This window comes from Protomyctophum parallelum (genome assembly GCF_964188405.1).
Source record: "Protomyctophum parallelum genome assembly, chromosome: 21".
Lineage (NCBI taxonomy): Eukaryota > Metazoa > Chordata > Actinopteri > Myctophiformes > Myctophidae > Protomyctophum > Protomyctophum parallelum.
Genome location: NC_139713.1, coordinates 28,493,812 through 28,505,596, shown reverse-complemented (window position 1 = coordinate 28,505,596; position 11,785 = coordinate 28,493,812).

The following is an 11,785-nucleotide window of genomic DNA, read 5'->3' as shown; positions in this document are numbered from 1 at the left end:
ACACTGTATGGGAGACAGGGAGGTATGCCAGCTTCCCTTGTATTTCAACTCTGCCCAGTGACGTTTTTGCCACTGTTGTACCCTCAAGAGGTGCAGTCTGGCATTTGTTATATTAGTTCTATTTATCCGGCATTAAATGTTGCTCATGGAGATATTGGGCTCAGTTATAACCTTTACAGTTAATATTGACTAGATGGGAAGTCCTTGTGGAAATAAACCTCAAGACCATCCTCCTTTACTGTGGAATTTGGTGTCACGTGTAGTGTGCGTATTTAGTCCAGTCCACCTTACCAAATGCACACAAAAAAAAGTGCTTTACTTGACCAGTGCAATTTGTTTGATTGCCTCCATTTAACAGACAGACGCCTATGTACACATCATGAAATATGTTTTTATTTTGTCTTACAATATGTTTGATTTTTGTTGTATTATTTCCAGTATGTTTCATAATGATGCCATTTACTTGACACAACAGCTGCATAGTTCCTAAACTCCTTGTCAACATAACCATCTCCTTGTGAATCTGTCCCCTTACATTCTACAGATATCAAGTGTGTGTTGCATTGAGTTTGTTTTTAAGGTTGAATTAGTTGTGAACACCTCATTCAATTATAATGCAGTATTTTTAGATTTTTGTTGTTGCGTTATTCCAAGGTTTTGCAATGATTTAATTAACTTGACAAGCGGCTATTCTCGTGATCACTTGGCATCCAATGAGATGTGCAGAAAAGCAAATATTTTTCATGATATTCCTCACTCTGAGAAACAATTATTCACCAATTTGTGACTTAACTCAGTGGACCATGCTCTCCCCCGATGGATGGATATGCATCTTCCAGTAAACAATGCAGGACTTTACAAACAAATCATAGTTTGTGAATAATATGCGTGTGTGGTTAAATGATTCTCTTTAGAGAGATGGGGCATCTGCAGAGATTGCCAGCTTGGATATTCTGGGATTACTTCAATTGAATAACGGTATCCAATGTACACGTATAAAATAATTGTTAACATTTTGGAGCAATTACAAGTTTTTAAGGGTTCTGTTGCACATGACAAAGCTGCTAGTGGTGGAAAGTAACTAAATACATTTACTCAAGTACCGTACTGTACAAATACTGAGGAACCTTTACTGGAATTTCCAATACTTTTACTTCTACTCCACTACATATCTGAAGCATTTTTTTTTACTTTTTACATTTCGGCAACAAGTTGCCTTCTTGTATTGATAGATTTAACTTAAAGGACCACTTCACCACTTTTCAACCTATCTACATATAATTCATGATATATATACCACTATTCTTTTCTACTCATTCTGTGTCATCTGTGGGCAGTTCAGAAAGATTAAAAAAAAATATATTTAGATTTTTATTATCGTGATAATTATTATCGATGGCTTCCATTTTCGCATTACAACTCTTCAGGATAGAAAGCCTGCAATTTCTATTAGCTTGGATTCCCCATCGATGAAAAGTGGTCCGTAAAGTAAAGTACATTGTCCACCACTGGAAGCTGCTTCCATGACCCTGGCCATTAGTATGCTGCTCACATTCTGTTTTCATAATTGGTAGTATAGTCACTGTCCTTCATCACTGCTCTTAAGACCTTCACCTCAACCAGTAACAAGTGGCTGTGCTGAGAGACAATTGTGTTGAATTTACAGCCAACTTAACACCCCTTAACAACCCTTTAACTGTTTTAACACCTGAGGCTGATTAAAAAAAAAGTTTTCTGAAGAACGTTTGTCTCTATACCAGCTGTGCTCAAACAATTTCATGTCAAGAACGCCGAAAAATATTTTGTTCCAGGGACCCCCAGAAGCAAAGATTTGAGTTAAAAATTATCGCTTTAGGCCCGGGCTGGCTAGGTTCGAGTCCCCATCCTAGCGAACTTTGCTGCATGTCACTCCCCGTCTCTCCTTGTTTCCTGTCTGTCTCTGCTTACTCTATCAATAAAGGCAAAAAGCCCCAAAAATATATTTTACCAGAAGAAAATAATTAAAGATTTATACAAATATATGCTATTTTCGAATACCGGTAGCCAGAATATAAAATGACACCGATGCTTTTCCGGTTTTAATGGTTTAAACCCTATAGGCTTCTTTAAAAAATATAATCAAACATTTTAAGAAATAAATAACAAATATCGGTATTCATTAAACAAGTTTCAAAATCAAAGAAAGGTCATGAAAAAGTGGTGAAAAGCTGTCCCATCACAACACAGCGCAGCACTAACTTGTGTCCCGGCTCCCGGGGAGTCATCACATAATCACATGACATTTCTCTTTTGGGTCCCAAGCTAAAATGTTTGGGAACCACTATATATAGGCTAAGCTTCATTGTACGCTTTATTGATTGATTGAATATTTTATGAACAGCTTACAAATAGTAGTAATAGTATGATTATACAATGATGTTAAAAGGATAACACAAAGGCCCTAAGGGCTTGTTTATGTCAAATAGTGAAAAAAGCCGATCTACAAGCTCACAACCTGTTTTCACAGAATATTTGCCTCTTATGATATGCTGGGAATAGGGATGCTAGGGATCATGTTAAGTGTGAGTGACTTTCATGCCATAAACACCAGCATTGCCCATGAGAACCTTTGTTGTTGTAATGTGTAGAATGAATCATACTCATTATGACTATTAGACTATAGTGTAATAATGTATAGAATGAATCATTTATTATGACTATTAGTGATAATCTGTAATCGTGTTGATGTCATAATGCAGCTATATCTTTATTACAAACCTAGTAGTAGCATCAACAATCTGTATGAGAAATGAATTGATTTAAGGCAACTCTTATTTACAAATTATGAGATGTTTATCTCGTGCTTTGTTTTCAAAATATAAGGTTGTCTTCATTTCCTGAAAAAAATATATTTAAAATTTCCTGAAAATGAACATTCTTCCCGACGGCATATATTAAGTTGAAAGCTGGCTAACCGTGAACTATAATCAGCTGGATAGAGTACAACAAGTGCCGGGCAATTTATCTTTAATGGATATACCCATTATCCTTATTTATTCGCAAAGACAATAATATGATAGCCTTTGATCAACACTTACTTTATAAAAAGATGAATAACTCAGAAAGACACTGGAAAATGCTCCATGCATTTGTCCTACGTTACATTACAAGTCCTCTTTTCTGGATTACCTCAAATAACTTTTGGAAGGCAGCCAGATTGCTCACCAGGACAAAATCACATTACTCCTGTGCTCGGCTCATTTAATTGGCCCCCCTTATAAGACAGAATTGAATAAATCCGTATTACTATTTATAAGGCTCTGATTGGTCTACCTCCCAAATCCATCTCTGACCTGCTCATTGCTCATAGACAATGAAGCCTCTCAGATAAAATCTAGGTCTGGTAAGGGTGCATTTGGTCACAGTGGACCTACTCTTTGGAACAAATTACAATATGACCTGAGATTTGCAACAAGCACTGTGTCCACTTCTGTGTACAGACTTAAGGCCTTTCTGTTTCCCCTGAGCTTTGATGGTTAGAGTGGGGTTTATTAATAATCAAAATGAAAAGTTATTAATACAGCCATTTCTCGTTTTGACACTGGAACTTTCAAAAAGTACTGTTATCCATAATTTGTTAATATTACGATTATTAATTATTATTTATTACGTAACCTCAGTGATCACATTTGATTATGTTCAAAAATGTAAATGTGAAGAATCTTTTACTTAAAGATCTTAAAGATAACATAACAGATTGTCATGTTTTGACAAGAACATATAAGGCAGTTGTGTCATACATATTATCTCAGGTTGGATATACAGTAACAGGAGGCTATAGCTTACATTACAGTTACTTACCTTGAAATCTTTTTTCTTCCTGCCTTTGCTCTTCCCTTTGACTGCAAGCAGTGATGGAAGAAGTACTTATAATTTTTGATTATGTAAAAGTATCGATACCACAATGTAGAAATAGAAAATCTGGTGTTAAAAAGTCTGGTGTTAAAAAAATGAGTAAAAGTACTAAAGTATTGGCATCAACATATACTTACCAAAAGTAAAAGTAGCCTACTTATGCATTTCAAGTTTTCAAAATTAATGAAAATCTTTTTTTCCAAAATTGCCAAAGTATATAGGGCTGAAAGTGGTTAATGTATCTTTTGTAATAATAATAATAACCAAACTCTAGAAGCTAACTGTAGCTAAAGTTGTCAAATAATTGTAGTGGGTGACCCAGTCTTTGGGAAACAATTCCCTATAGACTCTTGTCTTGACACTACAGGTAAGTCAAGCAACTAGTAGTGTGTGTATGAGTGTCCTCAGGGGAGCACCAGAGAGTGTGTCGTCTCTAGCTGTGAGATGGAAGAGCTCAGGGAACAGTGGGAGTGTTGTCCTCTGCTGAGTCATGGACCTGTCAGTCTAATGAAGACTTGCTCTACTTGAAAATAAACTCAGATATTGGAGTTTGTATATATCCAAGAGCCTTTCATCACTTAAACATGTCAAACCACATTATCATCAAGGGCAAGACAAACATGTACCTTTTGTCAGATTTCTATTAGTCACCGTAAAAATATGTAGTACTTTGGACACTTGAGAATGTTAATACAAACATTGCTTCAAACTGGTTGTAGCGGCTCATAGGAATATGAACTACTGTAGAAAGGTGCACTCAGTGGAGTGCAAATCTCCATCAGGAGGCATGCCCTATAAATAATAATAAATGTAGCAAGCAGAAATAACGGGGCCAGGCAATATGCCATATTATGCTAAATAAAATATGCAATATGCTTATATGGCAGATGTTCTAGAATAATCCTGAAGAATCCACGGAGAGGTGGCCTGTAGGCCAGATGTGAAATCAATGCAAGACACTTTAGACACTTTAAGCATTTTTCATTCATAATAATGGTGCTGCTCACAAAGGTGATGTTTCGATGTGAACTACTATACACCTTATTCAGAGGGTTGAGCTTTAAGATATGAATCCTCTTAAAGCTGCTACCTCTCTAGGTTGTCCTCATACAAGCCCTCCATCGTTGCTTCCAGTCATCCTGGTTCTCCATACATCTGGCTTCGCACTCCTTTTTTACATGATATATCATGTAAAAATCACTCCTGTGTGAAGTGAGGGACGCTAATATATTAAAGTCTAACTTGATTAGGTGATGTAATTGTGATGTAAAACAAACAGTGCCAACACAAACATTAAATGCCATTAACAATGCCATTAACAATAAAGAGACAATATGACGCAATGAGTTACAAAATGACATAAGTTTTCTCTTCATTGTCAATGGCGTTTATTAAACAAACATTGAACTAAAGACAAACATTAAACCTGTATAGGAGGGGCTAGCAGCCTTCAAAAATGTGAAATACCCACCCATACATGCCTCATTAGTAGGGCAACAAATCGACCGGCTTCATCGGGAATGGAGCGCTTGTATTTTGCTAAGAGATATGTCGTATAGTTTCATTGGCGCAATAACGGCCCACTTTACGTTTTGTCTTATAACTCTTGAACCGTAGGTCGTAAAATCTAAATGTCCCTTTCCCTGGATTCCTTGGGTCATGACGCATCTTCCCATATAGGCCACCATTTTGTATTTTCTCCAAAACACAATTTTTGCTCCTCCTCCTGGTGCACATGATCTCCGCACCTATCCGAATATAAGACCATAGGCAGAATCTTGGTAGTCCGTATCGTTCGGCCGTAATCCGTATCGTTTGGCCGTAATCCGTATCGTTCGGCCGTAATCCGTATCGTTCGGCCGTAATCCGTATCGTTTGGCCGTAATCCCAAATTTGAATCACATGTCATGGTGACAGAGCCAAAAACAATTCCATTTTCATCCATAGCGGGCACCGCAAATGCCAAAAATGTTTGTTGCAAAACATTTTGGGGGATAAATCCCCCAAAACTTACTAACACATGATCACATTGTAATTAGTGGGAGGGGCCTATATAAGCGATAGCGGCAACCACACTTTCCAATTTTTCCAAAATTGCGACTTTTCTAGTTGCCCACAAAAATGTAGATTTAACCACTGCAATCTTGATTTTAGGTCATGGAGGCACGATATTGAGGAATTCGTTTTTGAAAGTAGCCATTTTTTAAGATCCAAGATCCCTAGCTATACCAACCTCGAAAAAATCTTCGTCTTCCTACAAACTGATATGGCTGAACATAGTGAACTGGAGGCCACTGCAGAATTATGAGTGAGAACTGAGAACAGGTGAGATTGGTGATTGAGAGAGTGAGTGAGAGCAGGTGAGAGGGGTGGAGCCAATCCATGGGAATAGGAAGAGAGTTGCAGACTCGCCCTCAGTCTCACAGACTACATCCACTTCTAATAACAACAACAGTCAATGCCACCTTAAAGTGAGAAAATAACTTGAATGGAGGGCGCTGAGGTGAACCTCCCCCACCATATCAGCCCGTATATGGCTGATCTATACTGGCTGATATCCGTATATCAAGCTAAATGTCTTCTTAGCAACTACATGTATATCATCTGTTAATATGGCTGTGAGGTGGCAGCCATGAGAATGAGGTGGGTCACTGCCAATGACACTGGGAGCTGAGCTGAGGATGGAGTAAGTGACTGGAGACTCTGCTGGAGGGCTATTCCGAGGACGAACTGAGTTCCAAAGTTTGACTCTGGCCATCACTTACTCAACTGATGAAGTCAAGTAGAAGACTATAGCTGTTTAAGGTATGGACCTTCCCTCCCCTTTTTTGCTGCTGTTCTGTCATTTTTGGACCCAATGATGATTGGGTGGCAATTAATCATCTTCAGTGACAGATGTGAATACACAGTGTGATGTTGTGTTGTTTCTGCTGTATGTGAATGTGGCCCTTATTGGTCACTTAGGCCTACATTTATTTAAGTGACTTTAGGTTCAAGAGGTTTTGCGTGGTGGCAAATGTTGGCACCAAGCCCAAAACCTGGCAAATTCCTCATGGCCTTCATTCATTCATTCATTCACTGTCTTTCTCTCTCTCTCTCAAGCTGCTGCTTGTGTTGTATGCTGTGTATATAAATGTAAAGCTGTTGCTCTATTGTGATTTTGTGTTTTGCTAGCTAATGTAATTCAAGCTGTTGCGCTATTTATATTGTGTACCGTGTAGGCTACTAATGTGATTCAAGCTGCTGCTTTATTGTTGTCATAATACATTGCTATTAGGCCCCAGTGACTGGGTGGCAATGTATCATGTTCAGTGACTCTTTCTGGTTCTTGAATGAAGACTGATGTGAAAGATATAGTCTACTCTACTCTATACTGCTTCTGTTGTTGAAGGTAGTGAGTTGTGACAGGGTACAGTATACATGTACGTGTATTTGGCTGGATTTTGATCATGTGCGAGTTTGCTATTTCCTTTAAAGTTCAAGATAGAGGTTTGGGCTCTGATGTGGTTGATGTTGAAGGTTGTGATTTGTGACAGCCTCAGGGACTGTGTTAGTTGATACTAGACTAGCCGCAATTTGCAACTCTAGATCTTTTAAATAATAACATTGCAGCTCTAGGCCAAGCTTGAATTATCCTCTTTCAATCTGCCAAGCGTTTGTTTCACAAAAATCCACCGTAGACATGTTATGAGCTACTTTCTGTCAAGATCTTCTCTGCAGGTGATTCTTTTTCTAATTGCTGGAGTTTGGAAGCGCTCATCGTAAGTCACTGAACGACCCTGCGTACCACCTGTTTTGAATTTGCACCTAATGCAGGAGGAAGCAGCGCGACTCATTAAAAAAAAGACAGTGCTTGCAAACTGCAACACTTAGATCACATTAAATCACATTAAAGATAGCCTCAGACACCCAGGGGCAAAAACATAATCTCCCCCTGCCTTCAGGCTGTCGGAGATAAGTTAAGACCACAAATTGATCCTCTTGCTGCTGATTTTGGTGACAGCTAGAATCATTTTAGATCTAAATGTTTGATCCATTCAACCACAAAGTACTAAAATGGTATGTAGGAAAATTGGTTTGCCTCTGGGAATCCAACTGTTGACTCGTTCTGCTGTTATCAAACAGGCAGAATGTTCTTAATAGAGCTCTTTCATCTCAGGTACCCTTCACATGTAGGTGTTCCATAGGGGATTCCTACTTGTTCCCATTCTATTTTATATTTACATAATCCATGGATACAGCATCCACTTTCATTGTTATGAACGTATGTGGACAGCCAGTTCTATAGTACATCCCTCTAAAAACCCAAGGTTGCCATGTGCTGCATAATTCCTAGCATGTCTGTCCGACAGTAAGTGTTGGATGTCACAGACGGCCACCTCCAGCTGTAGGCGTACAACAAAGCAATCTGAGATCATTTTATTTGGCCCTTCAGACCTAACCAGCATTATTCAGGGTAATCTTGGCAGGTTGTCCTATATGGTGGTTAAGGGCATGGTGCCCTTAACGTAGGTGTGATTTTCGACTTGAGCTTATTGGTTTAGAAGCCTTGTGAGATTCAATCATGTTTCCTCATTGCTCAAATTAATGTGTACCTTTATCCTTTCCTGACTTATACAAGGTCAACTATGCTTTTATTTTATCTCGGATAGATTATAGCAATTCCTGTACTCTCGTCTCAAGGAGTGTGTGTGTGTGTGTGTGTGTGTGTGTGTGTGTGTGTGTGTGTGTGTGTGTGTGTGTGTGTGTGTGTGTGTGTGTGTGTGTGTGTGTGTGTGTGTGTGTGTGTGTGTGTGTGTGTGTGTGTGTGTGTGTGTGTGTGTGTGTGTGTGTGTGTGTGTGTGTGTGTGTGTGACTGTGTGCATGCGTGTTATTGTTATATGACTGAGATGCACATGGTGTGATGCACAACTTCACCTTGTCAAGTCTCCATCACTGGCAGCATCAGTGTCCTTTCCTATGCTTCGGCTGTAGGGCAGCCGTAGCTTGTAGAGACTGAGACTAGAGAGGCAATCACCGTCTAGCAATCACCCTTTCTGATTCTCCCCAGCGTGTGTCGAATTGTCCCCGAATGGTCATTATCTAATGGTCAGCCATCACAGTAAAGCCTGACTCACACCTTCACAACAGATTGATGTATAGCTGATGCATGAGACTTATTGACTGATGCAAGCTCGCAAATTAATTTCCAATGGGAGTCACATGGTTTGACACAACATTTGTGTTGTATGAGGAGGGGGAGGGGGGCAGTCGAAACACAGCCAAAAGCCATACAACAAAAATGTTGTGTCAAACCATGTGACTTCCATTGGAAATGCATGCATCAATGTTGTATGCTAGATCGAAAGGTGTGAGTCAGGCCTTATAGCCAATGTTGATGAAATGGTTCCTGAATTCACGGCAACTGCCTAGAGCTCCAGATTGTCCCTGTGCAACATTTTTCTAATTTGTTATTTCTTTAGTTCCAGTAACTCATTCAGAATGCTGCGGCACGTCTAGGTGGGATGGGGGACTCATGACTGATTTAAGCAGTCACACCTGGCCACTCATTTGAGCTACAGTATATGACATAGGCCTACTTATTAAGTTATTGTGCATCAAGTTTATCGATGCATGCAGGATAATCAGTCATCCCCACACAGTTTCCTTTTTTTCTTCTTCCCCTGAAGTAGAGTAGGACTAGAGAGAAAGCAGATTGGTGCAAGGGTTAGGTTACTTTGACTATACAAATGAAACCAGAACAGTTGAAAGGATGGATCTCCTTTCCTGTTTATTGGACTACATGCATCCAGAAACCACATATGAGTGCATATTTGATGCAGTGACCAGTATGTGCAGTTACAGTACACACAATTTGACTCACCATGACATTCTCAATGTAGATATGAAGAATAATGCCACACTGTAGTATAGTACAACAAATAACAATAGAAAATCAAAGCTTTCATGGTTCACAGAATAGACATTTTCCATTCCTATTTAGTAAATCGATATTGCATTAATATTTATTAGGTGTTACAATATGATGACAGTCATTTCCAACTCCAACACATCCAGAGGCAGGTCATTATTTTTCCAAATGGGTTTCTCCCTGGTTTCTAATTTTGAAATGGGTACTTATTATAGACGTATCAGAGCTGCACAGTGTTTGACTTTGTAATTTACAAAAGCACACGATTGAAGACAACAAAATTAAATAACGTACCTGGGGAAACCGTAAACATCAGAGAATCTTTAAACATACAGTAGCCTACTCTGTATAACCTGCTCTTTAAACAGTAACTTAACATAGATAATAGGATACACAATAGTTATTTAAAGATCTATTTTGCATCGATCATTTATTATTTCATACAACAGCTAGATTTTACATTCACAATACCCTAAATGTTGTGTTAACATGAGGTACCATTACAAGCAGTTCTCACATAAAGTGTTAGATACTAAAGATAAAATATCAAGTATTGTTCTTCCACGCTGTTTAAACATTTGTCTTTTACCGAGTAGTTTACTTTAACCTAACTTTAAGATAAAAAGAGCAAGAGAAAATATATAGCATTTCATAAAAGTAATTTTGAAACTTTGTAAAGAAATCTGAAAAGAATAAATATTTGACAGGGGAAAAGCTAATGTAACTGCATGGCCTTAAAGCACAATAGTCATGTATTTAGTGTCCATCCAGCTTCAGTTTACTTTTTCCCTATTTTTGTTTTCATTATTTTCTATATATTTCTTTTACAAAATATGTTTACATTCATAATAATCACTTGGATTTAATGACTTTTCCAAATAAGAAAATATAATAACCATATGTAAAAGGTGATAGGATCATGGTCCATGTCAAAACATTGTTCATGATATGTTAGTATCCTTCACAGTATACAGCAGAATGTGTAGAGCTTTTTTAAATGGTCTCCACATCTACGAAAAATGTGACATTTACAGAAACATTTAAAATACTATATATATAGCCTATTGTTTTATAATGATCACTATATAATTTGCATAATCATTTCAATAGATACAACTGTTTGATATCACACAAAAAACACATTATTTTTTATTCATTGTACATGCATGTGGATTATGCGTGTTTAGATGGAGATGAGTTGTCTTTGAATACCCTCATTTTATTACGACAATGTCATGTAAATACATTAGGTCTCAGTTTCTTATTGGTGCTTACATTCAGAGTAGTCAACTCACATCATCACCTCCTGACCTACACAGTAAAACTGCAGGTGCATATCGTATACAGATACTCCACGCACACGCACAGACAGACAGACAGACAGACAGACAGACAGACCGCCCAATTGACATCTTTTGAAGTGGGCTATGCTGGTGCTCTCAGGATCAATAGACCAGACTGTGCAGTTTTGTAGTTGGAGTATGATGGATTTGGTTCTGTCACTTGGCCTGTGTAATACAGTATATTTCCAATCTCTCTCTTTCATCTTTCTTGTCAATTCTTTACTTCCTCTACTTTGATCACACCTCTTTAAACTGCATGGGCCACTTGATTTTTTTAAAATAAATAAATAAACAAACAAACAATACTTCCCATAGTTCTATGGAAATGGATATGCTTGACATGATTTGAAAACTCATAAGGATCCTGATATGATGATCAATGAATGCACCAACTGGCTGAGCTACCAGGCACTCCACAGTCCACAACCTTGTCTATGAAACAAATGTTTAATAAAAAACTATAATAATAATATATTATTATTTTATTATTCATATTATTACTGCTGCTGTCTATGTGCAAATTGATGTAACTGTGCCTAATTATCTGAAATGTTAAAACATAAAATGTTAAATTGTTTGAATATCAAAGGATGTCAGTCTCCCAGATAGCAGATTGTTAATATTAAACCATATTGAA